This window comes from Oncorhynchus keta, chromosome 23, assembly GCF_023373465.1.
Source record: "Oncorhynchus keta strain PuntledgeMale-10-30-2019 chromosome 23, Oket_V2, whole genome shotgun sequence".
NCBI lineage: Eukaryota > Metazoa > Chordata > Actinopteri > Salmoniformes > Salmonidae > Oncorhynchus > Oncorhynchus keta.
Genome location: NC_068443.1, coordinates 627,583 through 649,423, shown reverse-complemented (window position 1 = coordinate 649,423; position 21,841 = coordinate 627,583). Strand labels below are relative to the sequence as shown.

The window sequence follows — 21,841 nt, the reverse complement described above, 5'->3', positions numbered from 1 at the left end:
CCCAGTACCCTGCCCTGAACTTAATCCCTGTCACCAGCCGGCTACCACCCAGTACCCTGCCCTGAACTTAATCACCGTCACCAGCCGACTACCACCCAGTACCCTGCCCTGAACTTAATCCCTGTCACCAGCAGGCTACCACCCAGTACCCTGCCCTGAACTTAATCACTGTCTTCAACCGGCTACCACCCAGTACCCTGCCCTGAACTTAATCCCTGTCACCAGCAGGCTACCACCCAGTACCCTGCCCTGAACTTAATCACTGTCACCAGCCGGCTACCACCCAGTACCCTGCCCTGAACTTAATCACTGTCACCAGCCGACTACCACCCAGTACCCTGCCCTGAACCTAATCCCTGTCACCAGCCGGCTACCACCCAGTACCCTGCCCTGAACTTAATCACTGTCACTAACCGGCTACCACTCAGTACCCTGCCCTGAACCTAATCACTGTCATCAGCCGGCTACCACCCAGCACCCTGCCCTGAACCTAATCACTGTCACCAGCCGGCTACCACCCAGCACCCTGCCCTGAACTTAATCACTGTCACCAGCCGGCTACCACCCAGTACCCTGCCCTGAACTTAATCACTGTCACCAGCCGGCTACCACCCAGCACCCTGCCCTGAGCTTAATCACTATCATCAGCCGGCTACCACCCAGTACCCTGCCCTGAGCTTAATCACTATCATCAGCCAGCTACCACCCAGTACCCTGCCCTGAACTTAATCACTGTCACCAGCCGGCTACCACCCAGTACCCTGCCCTGAACTTAATCCCTGTCACCAGCAGGCTACCACCCAGTACCCTGCCCTGAACTTAATCACTGTCTTCAACCGGCTACCACCCAGTACCCTGCCCTGAACTTAATCCCTGTCACCAGCAGGCTACCACCCAGTACCCTGCCCTGAACCTAATCACTGTCATCAGCCGGCTACCACCCAGTACCCTGCCCTGAACTTAATCACTGTCACCAGCCGGCTACCACCCAGTACCCTGCCCTGAACTTAATCACTGTCACCAGCCGACTACCACCCAGCACCCTGCCCTGAACTTAATCCCTGTCACCAGCAGGCTACCACCCAGTACCCTGCCCTGAACCTAATCACTGTCATCAGCCAGCTACCACCCAGTACTCATCCCAGATACCTGGGAGATCCGTTTGAAGTCTCGATGAAAACCCCAGATGAGTTAGATTAGGAGGAATTAGATTATGAGTTAGATTTGGCCTTTCTAGGGAGTTTTTCCTAGCCACCGTGCTTCTACAACTGCATTGCTTGCTGTTTGGGGTTTTTAGGCTGGGTTTCTGTACAGCACTTTGAGATATCAGCTGATGTAAGAAGGGCTATATAAATACATTTGATTTTAAACAAAGTACAGTAACTTCCTTGTATAGGTCTGTGTACAGTAGATCTAATGAATCACTTTGAGCCACGCTAGAAACGTTTTGTTCTCTCCTCTTAGATCTGTTAATACCATCACATTTTGTTTAAATAACTATAATAAAAGTAGCTAGAACTGATTAGAAACATCCTGAACTGAACTCACTGTCCCAAATGGCGCCCTATGTCCTATATAGTGCACTACCATAGGACGCTGGTCAAAAGTAGTGCACTATATAGGGGAATAGGGTTCTATAGGACGCTGGTCAAAAGTAGTGCACTATATAGGGGAATAGGGTTCCATAGGACTCTGGTCAAAAGTAGTGCACTATATAGGGGAATAGGGTTCCATAGGACGCTGGTCAAAAGTAGTGCACTATATAGGGGAATAGGGTTCCATAGGACGCTGGTCAAAAGTAGTGCACTATATAGGGGAATAGGGTACAATTTGGGATGCAAGGCTATCCTTTATACCAGTGGTTCCCAGACTGTTTATAGTCCCATACCCCTTCAAACATTCAACCTCCAGCCGTACCCCCTCTAGCACCAGGGTCAGCTGTACCCCCTCTAGCACCAGGGTCAGCCGTACCCCCTCTAGCACCAGGGTCAGCTGTACCCCCTCTAGCACCAGGGTCAGCCGTACCCCCTCTAGCACCAGGGTCAGCTGTACCCCCTCTAGCACCAGGGTCAGCTGTACCCCCTCTAGCACCAGGGTCAGCTGTACCCCCTCTAGCACCAGGGTCAGCTGTACCCCCTCTAGCACCAGGGTCAGCCGTACCCCCTCTAGCACCAGGGTCAGCCGTACCCCTCTAGCACCAGGGTCAGCTGTACCCCTCTAGCACCAGGGTCAGCTGTACCCCCTCTAGCACCAGGGTCAGCTGTACCCGCTCTAGCACCAGGGTCAGCTGTACCCCTCTAGCACCAGGGTCAGCTGTACCCCTCTAGCACCAGGGTCAGCTGTACCCCTCTAGCACCAGGGTCAGCTGTACCCCTCTAGCACCAGGGTCAGCTGTACCCCCTCTAGCACCAGGGTCAGCTGTACCCCTCTAGCACCAGGGTCAGCCGTACCCCTCTAGCACCAGGGTCAGCTGTACCCCTCTAGCACCAGGGTCAGCTGTACCCCCTCTAGCACCAGGGTTAGCACACTCTACAATGTTGTTTTTTATTGCCATCATTGTAAAGCCTGCCACACACACTATACAATACATTTATTAAACATATACAATAGAGACATGGATTGTGTATGTGTGCCATTCAGAGGGTGAATGGGCAAGACAAAATATTTAAGTGTCACTATTAGGAAGGTGTTCTTAATGTTTTGTACACTCAGTGTATACATATGCCTTAACTAGGTCAGCTAGAGGAGAGGCGTTGTCAAGTGTTTTATGTGTTTTCTTTTAAAGCACATTGTGGCGTTTGAGTCATTTGAGATGGCAGTTCCAATGTGATCAGGGCTCTCTATATAATACCGTGCCAAGGGCTCGGTTTTACGAGAGGTGACAAAGGGGGCATAGGTTGTTTAAATAAATTTTTAAAAAACGGGAGAAAACGCTGCTCATCTGTGATAGGCTACCCGAATTAAAGGGACATGCCTCCGGCCTGAAATATTTGTTCAAGTTTACAGTTGAAGCGGTTTCACTCAACTCTACAGAGTTTTAGATTAGTGTCTTAATCACCTGTAGAAAAGTGTTAGTGTCATTAGCCTCGGCTTATTTAGCTAGCTAGAACCAGCTCATCTACCACAGCTACCATGGATGTCAGAAATTGGCTCCGAAAGTTCCCAAAACAAAGCTAAAAAAGGAGGAGGAGCCACCGAGGAAAACGCCGCCAAGCTCCAGAGCCCACCCACCTTTGTCTAATAAATTCAAAATATAAAAAAAGGGAGTTTTTCCTTGCCACCGTGCTTCTACATCTGCATTTGCTTGCTGTTTGGGGTTTTAGGCTGGGATTCTGTATAAGCACTTTGTGACATCGGCCGACTTAAAAAGTGCTTTATAAATACATTTGATTGATTGATAAACATCTCCACAACATGATGCTGCCACCACCATGCTTCACCGTAGGGATGGTGCCTGGTTTATCCCAGATATGAGGCTTGGCATTTAGGGCAAAGAGTTCAATCTTGGTTTCATCAGACCAGAGAAAATGTTCTCTCGTGGTCTGAGAGTATTTAGGTGCCTTTTGGCAAACTCCAAGTGGGCTGTCATGTGCCTTTTACTGAGGAGTGGCTTTCGTCTGGCCACTCTACCATAAAGACCTGATTGGTGGAGTGCTGCAGAGATAGTTGTCCTTCTGGAAGGTTCTCCCATCTCCACCGAGGAAGTCTAGAGCACCTGTCAGAGTGACCATCAGGTTCTTGGTCACCTCCCTAACAAGACCCTTCTCCCCCGATTGCTCAGTATTGCCGGACGGCCAGCTCTAGGAAGAGTCTTGGTGGTTACAAACTTCATCCATTTAAGAATGATGGAGGCCACTGTGTTCTTGGGGACCTTCAATGCTACAGAATGATGGAGGCCACTGTGTTCTTGGGGATCTTCAATGCTACAGGATGATGGAGGCCACTGTGTTCTTGGGGATCTTCAAATGCTACAGGATGATGGAGGCCACTGTGTTCTTGGGGATCTTCAATGCTACAGGATGATGGAGGCCACTGTGTTCTTGGGGACCTTCAATGCTGCAGAATGATGGAGGCCACTGTGTTCTTGGGGATCTTCAATGCTACAGGATGATGGAGGCCACTGTGTTCTTGGGGACCTTCAATGCTACAGAATGATGGAGGCCACTGTGTTCTTGGGGACCTTCAATGCTACAGGATGATGGAGACCACTGTGTTCTTGGGGACCTTCAATGCTACAGAATGATGGAGGCCACTGTGTTCTTGGGGACCTTCAATGCTACAGAATGATGGAGACCACTGTGTTCTTGGGGACCTTCAATGCTACAGAATGATGGAGGCCACTGTGTTCTTGGGGACCTTTAATGCTACAGAATGATGGAGACCACTGTGTTCTTGGGGACCTTCAATGCTACAGAATGATGGAGACCACTGTGTTCTTGGGGACCTTCAATGCTACAGGATGATGGAGGCCACTGTGTTCTTGGGGACCTTCAATGCTACAGGATGATGGAGGCCACTGTGTTCTTGGGGACCTTCAATGCTACAGGATGATGGAGACCACTGTGTTCTTGGGGACCTTCAATGCTACAGGATGATGGAGGCCACTGTGTTCTTGGGGATCTTCAATGCTACAGGATGATGGAGGCCACTGTGTTCTTGGGGACCTTCAATGCTACAGAATGATGGAGGCCACTGTGTTCTTGGGGACCTTCAATGCTACAGGATGATGGAGGCCACTGTGTTCTTGGGGACCTTCAATGCTGCAGAATGATGGAGGCCACTGTGTTCTTGGGGACCTTCAATGCTACAGAATGATGGAGGCCACTGTGTTCTTGGGGACCTTCAACGCTACAGAATGATGGAGGCCACTGTGTTCTTGGGGACCTTTAATGCTGCAGAATGATGGAGGCCACTGTGTTCTTGGGGACCTTCAATGCTACAGGATGATGGAGGCCACTGTGTTCTTGGGGACCTTCAATGCTACAGAATGATGGAGGCCACTGTGTTCTTGGGGACCTTCAATGCTACAGAATGATGGAGGCCACTGTGTTCTTGGGGACCTTCAATGCTACAGGATGATGGAGGCCACTGTGTTCTTGGGGACCTTCAATGCTGCAGAATGATGGAGACCACTGTGTTCTTGGGGACCTTCAATGCTACAGAATGATGGAGACCACTGTGTTCTTGGGGACCTTTAATGCTGCAGAATGATGGAGGCCACTGTGTTCTTGGGGACCTTTAATGCTACAGAATGATGGAGACCACTGTGTTCTTGGGGACCTTCAATGCTACAGGATGATGGAGGCCACTGTGTTCTTGGGGACCTTCAATGCTGCAGAATGATGGAGGCCACTGTGTTCTTGGGGACCTTCAATGCTACAGAATGATGGAGGCCACTGTGTTCTTGGGGACCTTCAATGCTACAGAATGATGGAGGCCACTGTGTTCTTGGGGACCTTCAACACTGCAGAATGATGGAGGCCACTGTGTTCTTGGGGACCTTCAATGCTACAGAATGATGGAGGCCACTGTGTTCTTGGGGACCTTCAATGCTACAGAATGATGGAGGCCACTATGTTCTTGGGGACCTTCAATGCTGCAGAATGATGGAGGCCACTGTGTTCTTGGGGACCTTCAATGCTGCAGAATGATGGAGGCCACTGTGTTCTTGGGGACCTTCAATGCTACAGAATGATGGAGGCCACTGTGTTCTTGGGGACCTTCAATGCTACAGAATGATGGAGGCCACTGTGTTCTTGGGGACCTTCAATGCTACAGAATGATGGAGGCCACTGTGTTCTTGGGGACCTTCAATGCTGCAGAATGATGGAGGCCACTGTGTTCTTGGGGACCTTCAATGCTGCAGAATGATGGAGGCCACTGTGTTCTTGGGGACCTTCAATGCTACAGAATGATGGAGGCCACTGTGTTCTTGGGGACCTTCAATGCTACAGAATGATGGAGGCCACTGTGTTCTTGGGGACCTTCAATGCTACAGAATGATGGAGGCCACTATGTTCTTGGGGACCTTCAATGCTGCAGAATGATGGAGGCCACTGTGTTCTTGGGGACCTTCAATGCTACAGAATGATGGAGGCCACTGTGTTCTTGGGGACCTTCAATGCTACAGAATGATGGAGGCCACTGTGTTCTTGGGGACCTTCAATGCTACAGAATGATGTAGGCCACTGTGTTCTTGGGGACCTTCAATGCTACAGAATGATGGAGGCCACTATGTTCTTGGGGACCTTCAATGCTGCAGAATGATGGAGGCCACTGTGTTCTTGGGGACCTTCAATGCTGCAGAATGATGGAGGCCACTGTGTTCTTGGGACCTTCAATGCTACAGAATGATGGAGGCCACTGTGTTCTTGGGGACCTTCAATGCTACAGAATGATGGAGGCCACTATGTTCTTGGGGACCTTCAATGCTGCAGAATGATGGAGGCCACTGTGTTCTTGGGGACCTTCAATGCTGCAGAATGATGGAGGCCACTGTGTTCTTGGGGACCTTCAATGCTACAGAATGATGGAGGCCACTGTGTTCTTGGGGACCTTCAATGCTACAGAATGATGGCGGCCACTGTGTTCTTGGGGACCTTCAATGCTACAGAATGATGGAGGCCACTATGTTCTTGGGGACCTTCAATGCTGCAGAATGATGGAGGCCACTGTGTTCTTGGGGACCTTCAATGCTACAGAATGATGGAGGCCACTGTGTTCTTGGGGACCTTCAATGCTGCAGATTTTTGGTACCCTTCCCCAGATCTGTTCCTTGACACAATCCCGTCTCAGAGCTCTACGGACAACTCCTTTGACCTCATGGCTTGGATTTTTGCTCTGACATGGTCAACTGTAGGACCTTTATATAGACTAGAGGTTGACCGATTAGCCGGCATGGCCGATTTCAAGTTTTCTAACAATCGGTAATCTGCATTTTTGAACGTCGATTATGGCCAATTACATTGCACTCCACGAGGAGACTGCGTGGCAGGATGACCACCTGTTACGCGAGTGCAGCAAAGAACCAAGGTAACTTGCTAGCTAACATTAAACGTATCTTATAAAAAAAAAAAAGTGAATCTTAACAATCACTAGTTAACTACACATGGTTGATGATAATACTAGTTTAACTAGCTTGTCCTGCGTTGCATATAATCAATGCGGTGCCTGTTAATTCATCATCGAATCACAGCCTACTTCGACTTCGCCAAACGGGTGATGATTTAACGTTTAGAGCAGGGTGTCAAACTCATTTCGCATCGTGGGCCACATACGGCCTAGGGAGATGTCAAGTGGGCCGGACCATTAAAATTATACCATACTCTGCTATAAATAACCAAAATATCATGTCTTTCCTTTGTTTTGGTGTAAAGAAGCACAAGAACATTAGGAAAATATTGAAATTTAATGAACTATCCTTTTACAAAACATTTCATGAAACACCTCATATTTCCTTAGACAAATGTGCAATTTACTTTTATCATTCACAAATATGCATTGCAACTGATCCCACTGATTGTACAAAGGCACAAAACTTTAATTGGTACTGAAAAATATAGTAATGCACTTTAAGATTAAATGAGACTTTTAAAGAAAGGAATTTTTAAACCACTTACACATACGCATATAAAATCTAAATGTAATCCCTGCGTACACCTTACAAACTAAGGAGAGTGATTTTAAATGTGTAATGAAGAAAGTGTTCGCCTGTCCTGTAAATCTGTAAACTTCATACATGAAACATACATACACATACAATACATACTGAAAATTTATGGAGTTGGAGTATGGAGCTTCAATACCGAAACTTGTTGCAAACACACCAAGCACAAAGGTTTTCCGTGCATCTCTGTAAATAAATAGGACGTGGTCCATTTTTCTTTGAAAATTCTACACTCCTTATCTACTTTTCTCCGTTTGGATAACGACATTTTGGCTAATGAGGGTGTAGCGGAGAGGTAGAGACCAAGGTATTAACAACGTCGTAACAAGCAGCAGATGGCGCAGCAGTCTGTCTCAGTGATGCGGCTTGTCTTCTACTCTGATGGAAAGAGTGCGCCCCTTAGCGGATAATCCATGAATTGCAGCGAATTAAAAATATTAATTCCATGTCTTTTATGCATTTTTTCCACTTTCAAATTATCCTGCGGGCCTGATCGAACCTCCTTGGGGGCCGGTTCCGGCCCGCGGGCCGTATGTTTGACACCCCTGGTTTAGAGCATTCGGGAAAAGCTGTTGAAGTCAGAATGTTTACAAATACATTTAAACTCAGTTTCACAATTCCTGACATTTAATCCTAGTAAAAATTCCCTGTCCTTAGGTCAGTTAGGATCACCACTTTATTTTAAGAATGTAAAATGTCTGAATAATAGTAGAGAGAATGATTTATTTCAGCTTTTTTATTTCATCACATTCCCAGTGGATCAGAAGTTTACATACCACTCAATTGGTATTTGGCAGCATTGCCTTTAAATTGTTTAACTTGGGTCAAACATTTCAGGTAGCCTTCCACAAGCTTCCCACAATAAATTGGGTGAATTTTGGCCCATTCCTCCTGACAGAGCTGGTGTAACAGTCTCTGCCCACAAATTTTCGATAGGATTGAGGTCCGGGCTTTGGGATGGCCACTCCAATACCTTGACTTTGTTGTCCTTAAACCAAGTTAAAGCTTGGTCGCAAATGGGTCTTACAAAATGGACAATTTTGCCACAACTTCCAAAGTTGCAACACTTTGAGGAAGGCAATCACACGCTGCGTTAGCTAAGTTTTCATGTCATCGGGTCCGTAAAAGTTTAACTGTATTTTCATTAACTTTATACTGTAGTTCTCACAGAAGGTGATAATTCTGACTAAAACGACAGAATAAAGCCGCCAGATAAAATCAATACTGATACCGGTGCGTAGAAGAGGAAAGACAAGCGAAATAACGGCCATCTTCAGCTCAGTCAAACTGCCCGGGGATACCATGTCACGTGGAAAATAGCGCGACATAAGCATAGACAGCACTAGAATAGCCGACATGACCGTACTAGGCATCTGAAAGGCCGCCGTTCACGACACAGGGGAGAAATGGTTTCCAACACGTTCCCGTCCTTCCTAGTAATAGCAGCCGGTGAGTCTGTTTGTACTCCCGTGTGAGCTCTTTTAGAGCCCTGTCCCCATGGCCTACTTTACCGCTACCGTCCCGAAGCGACGCGCTCTCGCCATATCCACGAGTTCCCCGGCTCGACAAGGTACAGCTGTGTCTGGAAGATGATCCGAGTCCGAAGTAGCGTTTGAAATAGACCGCTCAGGTCCCCGAAGAGCCGGGGACACAAACTGTAGCACAGCCCCATGTCGATGGTGTAGACAATATTTTGACTCTCTAACTGTGCTATTTTATAAATTAAAATGTTCTAAAATCCGCCAGTCCTGGCGCGACATCGTTACACTGGAGTTCCACTATTGCGATTTGAATTCCAATTTGATCCAAAATCGTGAATTAATTATGCTCCGAAATTTGCTCTGTCATTTTGCATTTTTCACCAGTCAGCCTGCGCTCCGTAGTTAGCGGATCACCTGCTCCTTACTGGACACTACGGGTCCAGTTTTGGGTAAGTAAACCAAAAGCAAATCCACGAGGAAAATGATGCCATCCCTCTGTGCAATTGCACAAAATCCCCAAGCCCCCTTTTTAGAGGAAAGACGTAATATTTAGGCTGGCCATTTCGAGAGTGCTGGACATTGATTTCTATTTCACACAAGAAGACAACACCAGTGTCTGTGATTGCCCGAAGTAGTCTTTTTGACCACGATTACGGCTAATCCTGAATGAATCGTGAATAATTATGATTCAGAAAGTTAAACGGTCAAAGATCATTCCCCCAAGACATGCTAACGCGCACCATTACCAATAACGGGAGGATAATCATGTCTTGGGGGTGTATCTTTGACCCTCGAACTTTTACACGTCATTATTCACGATTCATTCATGATTATCCATAGTCATGGTAACATACACAGGAATTGAGAATATTTTATTCGTATTTACAATAGGCAGAATGTACCACAGACTCAGAGCTGATTTGTGAAGGAGCTGGAGGCAAAACTGAAGAACCAAAATAGTCTCTGCACACTTCCAATCAGATGCACATTTCTTTAATTGTGGGTCAGCTTTCGGTCACTCGACCTTCATCAGAGCCTACCGGTAAAAGCCACAAGGTGAATCTGGGGTAATGGCACCTGTGATCATCTAAAGTACCCAGAAAGGGCCACTAGATGTCACCAGAGAGAAAAACAGTGACATTCCTATATTCTTCACATTTATGAATCATGTGGTCTCTTGAACACCCCACTGCAGTCTTCCCCAGCATCAGGAAACTAGAAGAAAAAAAGGGAACATTTTGTTCTGGGATTAGTGGAAGAACAGTCAGCTCATTTACAAACATTGACATGTCTGCCATGGTGGGGGTGTTACCAGTCCCTCTACCTGTCTGTCATGGTGGGGGTGTTACCATTCCCTCTGTCTGCCATGGTGGGGTGTTACCAGTCCCTCTACCTGTCTGTCATGGTGGGGGTGATACCAGTCCCTCTACCTGTCTGTCATGGTGGGGGTGATACCAGTCCCTCTACCTGTCTACCATGGTGGGGGTGTTACCAGTCCCTCTACCTGTCTACCATGGTGGGGTGATGCCATTCCCTCTACCTGTCTACCATGGTGGGGGTGTTACCAGTCCCTCTACCTGTCTGTCATGGTGGGGTGATACCATTCCCTCTACCTGTCTGTCATGGTGGGGGTGTCCCCAATCCCTCTACATGTCTACCATGGTGGGGTGATGCCATTCCCTCTACCTGTCTACCATGGTGGGGGTGTTACCATTCCCTCTGCCTGTCTACCATGGTGGGGGTGATACCAGTCCCTCTACCTGTCTGCCATGGTGGGGGGGTGATACCAGTCCCTCTACCTGTCTACCATGGTGGGGTGTTACCATTCCCTCTACCTACCATGGTGGGGGTGTTACCATTCCTCTACCTGTCTACCATGGTGGGGGTGTTACCAGTCCCTCTACCTGTCTACCATGGTGGGGTGTTACCATTCCCTCTACCTGTCTACCATGGTGGGGGTGATACCAGTCCCTCTACCTGTCTACCATGGTGGGGGTGTTACCAGTCCCTCTACCTGTCTACCATGGTGGGGGGTGTTACCATTCCCTCTACCTGTCTACCATGGTGGGGTGTTACCATTCCCTCTACCTGTCTACCATGGTGGGGGTGTTACCATTCCCTCTACCTGTCTACCATGGTGGGGTGTTACCATTCCCTCTACCTGTCTACCATGGTGGGGGTGTTACCATTCCCTCTACCTGTCTGTCATGGTGGGGTGTTACCATTCCCTCTACCTGTCTGTCATGGTGGGGTGTTACCATTCCCTCTACCTGTCTACCATGGTGGGGTGTTACCATTCCCTCTACCTGTCTGTCATGGTGGGGTGTTACCATTCCCTCTACCTGTCTGTCATGGTGGGGGTGTTACCATTCCCTCTACCTGTCTGTCATGGTGGGGTGTTACCATTCCCTCTACCTGTCTACCATGGTGGGGTGTTACCAGTCCCTCTACCTGTCTACCTTGGTGGGGGTGTTACCAGTCCCTCTACCTGTCTACCATGGTGGGGGGTGTTACCAGTCCCTCTACCTGTCTACCATGGTGGGGGTGTTACCAGTCCTCTACCTGTCTACCATGGTGGGGGTGTTACCAGTCCCTCTACCTGTCTACCATGGTGGGGGTGTTACCAGTCCCTCTACCTGTCTACCATGGTGGGGTGATACCAGTCCCTCTACCTGTCTACCATGGTGGGGGTGTTACCAGTCCCTCTACCTGTCTACCATGGTGGGGGTGTTACCATTCCCTCTACCTGTCTACCATGGTGGGGGTGTTACCATTCCCTCTACCTGTCTACCATGGTGGGGGTGTTACCATTCCCTCTACCTGTCTACCATGGTGGGGGTGTTACCATTCCCTCTACCTGTCTACCATGGTGGGGGTGTTACCAGTCCCTCTACCTGTCTACCATGGTGGGGTGATACCAGTCCCTCTACCAGTCTACCATGGTGGGGTGTTACCATTCCCTCTACCTGTCTACCATGGTGGGGGTGTTACCATTCCCTCTACCTGTCTGTCATGGTGGGGGTGTTACCATTCCCTCTACCTGTCTGTCATGGTGGGGTGTTACCATTCCCTCTACCTGTCTGTCATGGTGGGGTGTTACCATTCCTCTACCTGTCTGTCATGGTGGGGTGTTACCATTCCCTCTACCTACCATGGTGGGGGTGTTACCATTCCCCTCTACCTATCTGTCATGGTGGGGTGTTACCATTCCCTCTACCTGTCTACCATGGTGGGGGTGTTACCATTCCCTCTACCTGTCTGTCATGGTGGGGGTGTTACATTCCCTCTACCTGTCTGTCATGGTGGGGGTGTTACCATTCCCTCTACCTACCATGGTGGGGGGTGTTACCATTCCTCTACCTATCTGTCATGGTGGGGTGTTACCATTCCCTCTACCTGTCTACCATGGTGGGGTGTTACCATTCCTCTACCTGTCTACCATGGTGGGGGTGTTACCATTCCTCTACCTGTCTACCATGGTGGGGGTGTTACCATTCCCTCTACCTGTCTACCATGGTGGGGGTGTTACCATTCCCTCTACCTGTCTACCATGGTGGGGGTGTTACCATTCCCTCTACCTGTCTACCATGGTGGGGTGTTACCATTCCCTCTACCTGTCTACCATGGTGGGGGTGTTACCAGTCCCTCTACCTGTCTGTCATGGTGGGGGTGATACCATTCCCTCTACCTGTCTACCATGGTGGGGGTGTTACCATTCCCTCTACCTGTCTACCATGGTGGGGGTGTTACCAGTCCCTCTACCTGTCTACCATGGTGGGGTGTTACCATTCCTCTACCTATCTGTCATGGTGGGGGTGTTACCATTCCCTCTACCTGTCTACCATGGTGGGGGGTGTTACCATTCCCTCTACCAGTCTACCATGGTGGGGTGTTACCATTCCCTCTACCTGTCTACCATGGTGGGGGGTGTTACCATTCCCTCTACCTGTCTACCATGGTGGGGTGTTACCAGTCCCTCTACCTGTCTACCATGGTGGGGGTGTTACCAGTCCCTCTACCTACCATGGTGGGGGGTGTTACCATTCCCTCTACCTGTCTACCATGGTGGGGGTGTTACCATTCCCTCTACCTGTCTACCATGGTGGGGGTGTTACCAGTCCCTCTACCTGTCTACCATGGTGGGGGTGTTACCAGTCCCTCTACCTGTCTACCATGGTGGGGGTGTTACTAGTCCCTCTACCTGTCTACCATGGTGGGGGTGTTACCAGTCCCTCTACCTGTCTACCATGGTGGGGGTGTTACCAGTCCCTCTACCTGTCTACCATGGTGGGGGTGTTACCATTCCCTCTACCTGTCTACCATGGTGGGGGTGTTACCATTCCCTCTACCTGTCTGTCATGGTGGGGGTGTTACCATTCCCTCTACCTGTCTACCATGGTGGGGGTGTTACCATTCCCTCTACCTGTCTACCATGGTGGGGGTGTTACCATTCCCTCTACCTGTCTGTCATGGTGGGGGTGTTACCATTCCCTCTACCTGTCTACCATGGTGGGGGTGTTACCATTCCCTCTACCTGTCTACCATGGTGGGGGTGTTACCATTCCCTCTGCCAGTCTACCATGGTGGGGGTGTTACCATTCCCTCTACCTACCATGGTGGGGTGTTACCAATCCCTCTACCTGTCTGTCATGGTGGGGGTGTTACCAGTCCCTCTACCTGTCTACCATGGTGGGGGTGTCCCCAATCCCTCTACCTGTCTGTCATGGTGGGGGTGTTACCAGTCCCTCTACCTGTCTACCATGGTGGGGGTGTTACCATTCCCTCTACCTGTCTGTCATGGTGGGGGTGTTACCATTCCCTCTACCTGTCTGTCATGGTGGGGGTGTTACCATTCCCTCTACCTACCATGGTGGGGGTGTTACCATTCCCTCTACCTATCTGTCATGGTGGGGTGTTACCATTCCCTCTACCTGTCTACCATGGTGGGGTGTTACCATTCCCTCTACCTGTCTACCATGGTGGGGGTGTTACCATTCCCTCTACCTGTCTACCATGGTGGGGGTGTTACCATTCCTCTACCTGTCTACCATGGTGGGGGTGTTACCATTCCCTCTACCTGTCTACCATGGTGGGGTGTTACCATTCCCTCTACCTGTCTACCATGGTGGGGGTGTTACCATTCCCTCTACCTGTCTACCATGGTGGGGGTGTTACCAGTCCCTCTACCTGTCTGTCATGGTGGGGTGATACCATTCCCTCTACCTGTCTACCATGGTGGGGGTGTTACCATTCCCTCTACCTGTCTACCATGGTGGGGTGTTACCAGTCCCTCTACCTGTCTACCATGGTGGGGGTGTTACCATTCCCTCTACCTATCTGTCATGGTGGGGGTGTTACCATTCCCTCTACCTGTCTACCATGGTGGGGGTGTTACCATTCCCTCTACCTGTCTACCATGGTGGGGGTGTTACCATTCCCTCTACCTGTCTACCATGGTGGGGGTGTTACCATTCCCTCTACCTGTCTACCATGGTGGGGGTGTTACCAGTCCCTCTACCTGTCTACCATGGTGGGGTGTTACCAGTCCCTCTACCTACCATGGTGGGGGTGTTACCATTCCCTCTACCTGTCTGCCATGGTGGGGTGTTACCAGTCCCTCTACCTGTCTACCATGGTGGGGGTGTTACCAGTCCCTCTACCTGTCTACCATGGTGGGGGTGTTACCAGTCCCTCTACCTGTCTACCATGGTGGGGGTGTTACTAGTCCCTCTACCTGTCTACCATGGTGGGGTGTTACCAGTCCCTCTACCTGTCTACCATGGTGGGGTGTTACCAGTCCCTCTACCTGTCTACCATGGTGGGGGTGTTACCATTCCCTCTACCTGTCTACCATGGTGGGGTGTTACCATTCCCTCTACCTGTCTGTCATGGTGGGGGTGTTACCATTCCCTCTACCTGTCTACCATGGTGGGGGTGTTACCATTCCTCTACCTGTCTACCATGGTGGGGTGTTACCATTCCCTCTACCTGTCTGTCATGGTGGGGTGTTACCATTCCCTCTACCTGTCTACCATGGTGGGGTGTTACCATTCCCTCTACCTGTCTACCATGGTGGGGTGTTACCATTCCTCTACCAGTCTACCATGGTGGGGGTGTTACCATTCCTCTACCTACCATGGTGGGGGGTGTTACCAATCCCTCTACCTGTCTGTCATGGTGGGGGTGTTACCAGTCCCTCTACCTGTCTACCATGGTGGGGGTGTCCCCAATCCCTCTACCTGTCTGTCATGGTGGGGTGTTACCAGTCCCTCTACCTGTCTACCATGGTGGGGGTGTTACCATTCCCTCTACCTGTCTACCATGGTGGGGGTGTTACCATTCCCTCTGCCAGTCTACCATGGTGGGGGTGTTACCATTCCCTCTACCTACCATGGTGGGGTGTTACCAATCCCTCTACCTGTCTGTCATGGTGGGGGTGTTACCAGTCCCTCTACCTGTCTACCATGGTGGGGGTGTCCCCAATCCCTCTACCTGTCTGTCATGGTGGGGTGATACCAGTCCCTCTACCTGTCTACCATGGTGGGGGTGTTACCAGTCCCTCTACCTGTCTACCATGGTGGGGGTGTTCCCAGTCCCTCTACCTGTCTGTCATGGTGGGGTGATACCAGTCCTCTACCTGTCTGTCATGGTGGGGGTGTTCCCAGTCCCTCTACCTGTCTACCATGGTGGGGGTGATACCAGTCCCTCTACCTGTCTACCATGGTGGGGGTGTTACCAGTCCCTCTACCTGTCTGCCATGGTGGGGGTGTTACCAGTCCCTCTACCTGTCATAGTGTCCCATTCCACCAGGACAACAGGTCAAGTAAGTTGAAGGTAAATTTGTTAAACATTCTGACTGATAATGGGACTGTTTGGGAAGGCTGAGCCTACATGTTAGAGACGAGTGTGTAAGTATTCCCCTCTCAGATTCTAAAAAAAGGGGTTTAGCTATTCCAAGGTTTAGTAACAGAAGCCTTAAAATGAGACATGATGTCCCATCCACAGTACCTTGCTATTGTCATCAGACCAGCTGGCATGAACTTCCAGGAATTTAGAAACCTCATTCCCATGACAATGGCCAGCGTTCCTGAGGTACCTAATTTACACAACGAGAAGACATGTTACTGTAGTGTAGCTGTTCGAAACACTCACTAACATCAACTAGCCTACGCGTAAGGTCATGTTATTGATAACTAGCCAAAGTTTGGCTCACTCACCGAGAGAAAGCCTGACATCTTTAGGATTCTGAGACATCAGGTAGGCACCAAGTCCAGCTAGGAACCCAAAGAAAAGTCCCGCAACCAGTGAAGTTACACTTCCTGGTACGGGAACCAATCACAGAGCATATTGAAGAATAACTACTTACATGCAAAATTCGATCAATATTTCTTGACAGCTGACTTTAAAATAAATACTTGGTAAAGTAAACAAACATTTGGGAAGTGTGTCATCATCCTTACCTGCTTTTACATAACCCATGATTCCTCCTGCCAAGACCAATGCAGCATAGCTGTAACCAATCCAATCTTGAGACATTGTCGTCTTGTCTAAAACTAATAAGGAAAAGTATTGTCAAAACTCGCGATAAATCTTAATCTGAGACAATTCGACTACAACATAGCATTTCAGTGCCACAAGTCGAATTTCGCTGTTCCATTCCCGGAAGTGTTATGGATTTCAAAATAAAAGTGCCAAAACTTTGAGATTCTTCTTCTTCTTCTCTGAAACGTTATGGCATACCACAACTATTGTTGTATTTCCGCCACAAACTGCTCCATTACGGAGAAAGGAAGAAAAATAACACGTATTATCACACGTATTATCAAAAAAACGTAATAAACATCCCACTCCTTCAGTCATTAAAAAAAACCTCTACAACTCCCCGTTATGGCTCAGGGGCCTGCGAAGGTAGGACCGCACCAGACAGAACTAGGATGTTAAAGTCTTGTAATTTATGTCAACATTCCTACACTTCACTTCCCCCAATTGAGCAGTGTCCGTTTACCACCACTGCTATAAAAGTAACAGAGTCCTCCTTCTTCACATGAAGAATGTCTGTCTCCGGCTGGTGATAGGAACTCTCCGCAGGTTGCGGTGTATGCTAGCCTCTAGCATGAAACCTCTAGAGCTACTCGTTCTTTCTACCCGTTAAACAGCCTCCGCACAGGAGTTTCTTAACAGCCCAGATTTTGGTAACCTCGGTCTCTTTCATCCACCTGGTACATTTATCTGATTTCGTTTCATGATCTCCACCACAGTCATAACATTTTCTTCCTTGTTAAATTCTCTTCTGCCAAACAATCTCCTTCATAATGATCTTCCCCACATCTCGGCTTCTACGGTCTGCATACACTAGATTCATGCTCCACACATTGTACAGCTGGTAGCCTACATTGCAAAAGGTCTGGGAATAAACGCGCTGACAGGGTAGTTGACGTATCCTAGCTGCACTCGGATAGTGAGGAAACTTCTCGAAACAACGAGAACTCTTCTTGTTCTTGTCATTTACCATGAGATTCATTCCCCGTGCGTCGACCACTCCATGGACACGTTCTTCAGTAGAGCAGCGTTGAATTCTTCCGCTACTATAGAAATGACTCATTTGACAGGTGCGCTGCATCGTAAATCAAAGCACACAACATCCTATCCATCAGTTTGCGTGAGATCCAACACACATTTCTTCCGATCAACAGATACATTTTTTAAAAATCTAAACAAGTTCCACTTCTCGTGATTTTCACATATTTAAACTTTCCCATAGAGGAGGAGGAGAAGCGAAAGGGTTATATAAGCATGTGCCCAAAACAGGTGGTGTATTTTAATCTCACCAAGCGAGGAGTTTTTGTATGGACGTCAATGAGTGTCGAATTTGGTTAACAAAAATAATGTGTGGTTTATTTGCAACGTGCGGTTTATTTGATCGAGTAGAAGTTTCGTACTGCTGAAGTTGTTACAAGTTTACTGATATAAGTAGCGCCAAACGAGAACGCAACAAAATAGTCACTCTTAATGATTATGTGCGTCAAGTCATTATTCCACCGGGACTAAATGACCATCGTTGGGACAGAGCACAGATGATTTCTGGGAGCGCTGGTGGGCCATCCTGAACAAATGCTCTACTGATTTTAATGACATTAATTGCTGACCAGTTGAGAAAGGATTTTATTGAAATGGATAACACGATTGAAGAGAGACGCACAGCTCTTACAAGGAGCTGTTAATGATGATGGCATATTCAATGAACTGATGAAAACTAACCAAGCGCTCCAGGACAAGTTGTCTACAGAAATAAAGGAGCTTAAAATCAAGAAATTCAACCAAGACAAAAAAAGACAAGGCCGGGGGACAAAGTCTACTTCTGGAGAAACCCTGACAAGATGTCCTGCTCCTCCTCTCCATGACCGACGCAGGAGGGAGGCCGCTTCCTTCTATCCACCCCGGTCTGACCAACGCTCAACAACCAGCGTCTCATCCGTTTCCAGGGCCATTAGTTTTATCCAACGAGAGACTGGGCCGAACGAAGGCGGGGGTGGCTACGCGGTCACGCGTACCGATGAGATGTACCGGATGGGGTAAGAAGAAACGACTTTCAGAGGCAGAGGAGACCAGCTCCCCTCCTAAAGGACACCAGCAGTATGGTCTCAGACCAGCTCCCTCCTAAAGGACACCAGCAGTATGATCTCAGAACAGCTCCCTCCTAAAGGACACCAGCAGTATGGTCTCAGAACAGCTCCCTCCTAAAGGACACCAGCAGTATGATCTCAGAACAGCTCCCCTCCTAAAGGACACCAGCAGTATGGTCTCAGAACAGCTCCCCTCCTAAAGGACACCAGCAGTATGGTCTCAGAACAGCTCCCTCCTAAAGGACACCAGCAGTATGGTCTCAGAACAGCTCCCCTCCTAAAGGACACCAGCAGTATGGTTTCCAGACCAGCTCCTCCTAAAGGACACCAGCAGTATGGTCTCAGAACAGCTCCCCTCTAAAGGACACCAGCAGTATGGTTTCAGAACAGCTCCTCCTAAAGGACACCAGCAGTATGGTTTCAGAACAGCTCCCCTCCTAAGGACACCAGCAGTATGGTCTCAGAACAGCTCCTCCCAAAGGACACCAGCAGTATGGTTTCAGAACAGCTCCCTCCTAAAGGACACCAGCAGTATGGTTTCAGAACAGCCCCTCTAAAGGACACCAGCAGTATGGTTTCAGAACAGCTCCTCCTAAAGGACACCAGCAGTATGGTCTCAGAACAGCTCCCTCCTAAAGGACACCAGCAGTATGGTCTCAGAACAGCTCCCTCCTTTGTAAAGGACACCAGCAGTATGGTCTCAGAACAGCTCCCCTCTAAAGGACACCAGCAGTATGGTCTCAGAACAGCTCCTCCTAAAGGACACCAGCAGTATGGTCTCAGAACAGCTCCCTCCTAAAGGACACCAGCAGTATGGTTTCAGAACAGCTCCCTCCTAAAGGACACCAGCAGTATGGTCTCAGACCAGCTCCCTCCTAAAGGACACCAGCAGTATGGTCTCAGAACAGCTCCCCTCCTAAAGGACACCAGCAGTATGGTCTCAGAACAGCTCCCCTCCTAAAGGACACCAGCAGTATGGTCTTAGAACAGCTCCTCCTTTGTAAAGGACACCAGCAGTATGGTCTCAGAACAGCTCCTCTAAAGGACACCAGCAGTATGGTCTCAGAACAGCCCCCTCCTAAAGGACACCAGCAGTATGGTCTCAGAACAGCTCCCCTCCTAAAGGACACCAGCAGTATGGTCTCAGAACAGCTCCTCCTAAAGGACACCAGCAGTATGATCTCAGAACAGCTCCCCTCCTAAAGGACACCAGCAGTATGGTCTCAGAACAGCTCCTCCTAAAGGACACCAGCAGTATGGTCTCAGAACAGCTCCCCTCCTAAAGGACACCAGCAGTATGATCTCAGAACAGCTCTCCTAAAGGACACCAGCAGTATGGTCTCAGAACAGCTCCCCTCCTAAAGGACACCAGCAGTATGGTCTCAGAACAGCTCCCTCCTAAAGGACACCAGCAGTATGGTCTCAGACCAGCTCCTCCTAAAGGACACCAGCAGTATGGTCTCAGAACGGCTTCCCTCCTAAAGGACACCAGCAGTATGGTCTCAGACCAGCCCCTCCTTTGTAAAGGACACCAGCAGTATGGTCTCAGAACAGCTCCCCTCCTAAAGGACACCAGCAGTATGGTCTCAGAACAGCTCCCCTCCTAAAGGACACCAGCAGTATGGTCTCAGAACAGCTCCTCCTAAAGGACACCAGCAGTATGATCTCAGAACAGCTCCTCCTAAAGGACACCAGCAGTATGGTCTCAGAACAGCTCCTCCTAAAGGACACCAGCAGTATGGTCTCAGAACAGCTCCTCCTTTGTAAAGGACACCAGCAGAATGGTCTCAGAACAGCTCCCTCCTAAAGGACACCAGCAGTATGGTCTCAGAACAGCTCCCCTCCTAAAGGACACCAGCAGTATGGTCTCAGAACAGCTCCCTCCTAAAGGACACCAGCAGTCTAACCGGGTACTGATGAGGGGCAATGAGATGTTTAACCAGGTACTGATGAGGGGCAATGAGATGTTTAACCAGGTACTGATGAGGGGCAATGAGATGTTTAACCGGGCACACATGGGGGCAAATGAGATGTTTAACGGGCACACATGGGGGCAATGAGATGTTTAACCAGGTACTGATGAGGGGCAATGAGATGTCTAACCAGGTACTGATGAAGGGCAATGAGATGTTTAACCAGGTACTGATGAGGGGCAATGAGATGTTTAACCGGGCACACATGGGGGCAAATGAGATGTTTAACCGGGCACACATGGGGGCAATGAGATGTCTAACCAGGTACTGATGAGGGGCAATGAGATGTCTAACCAGGTACTGATGAAGGGCAATGAGATGAACATAACTTATGAATGTCTATTTCAAGCTCTCATCACATCCACATTTGACTATGGGATGTATGGTCTGTGGATGTATGGTCTATGGATGTATGGTCTGTGGATGTATGGTCTATGGTCTGTGGATGTATGGTCTGGCCTGGGATGTATGGCCTGTGGATGTATGGCCTGTGGATGTATGGTCTGTGGATGTATGGCCTGTAGATGTATGGTCTGTGGATGGATGTATGGCCTGTGGATGTATGGCCTGTGGATGTATGGCCTGTGGATGTATGGTGGATGCTGTGGATGTATGGCTATGGATGTATGGTCTATGGATGGATGTGTATGGTCTGTGGATGTATGGCCTGTGGATGTATGGTCTATGGATGTATGGTCTGTGGATGTATGGTCTATGGATGTATGGTCTGTGGATGTATGGTCTATGGATGTATGGTCTGTGGATGTATGGTCTGTGGATGTATGGTCTGTGGATGTATGGTCTATGGATGTATGGTCTATGGATGTATGGTCTGTGGATGGATGGATATGGTCTATGGCCTGTGGATGTATGGTCTGTGGATGTATGGCCTGTGGATGTATGGCCTGTGGATGTATGGCCTGTGGATGTATGGTCTATGGATGTATGGTCTATGTGGATGTGGATGGGTCTGTGGATGGATGTATGGTCTGTGGATGCATGGTCTGTGGATGGGCCTGTGGATGTATGGTCTGTGGATGTATGGTCTGTGGATGGGTCTGTGGATGTATGGTCTGTGGATGTATGGTCTATGGATGT

At 49.0% G+C, this 21,841-nt stretch overlaps 1 pseudogene; it reads right to left on the bottom strand.

Moving 5' to 3' along the window:
- Window positions 1–10,124: 10,124 nt before the first annotated feature.
- On the bottom strand, window positions 10,125–16,811 carry LOC127910858 (transmembrane protein 14C-like; annotated as a pseudogene).
- Between the last annotated feature and the right edge of the window lie 5,030 nt (window positions 16,812–21,841).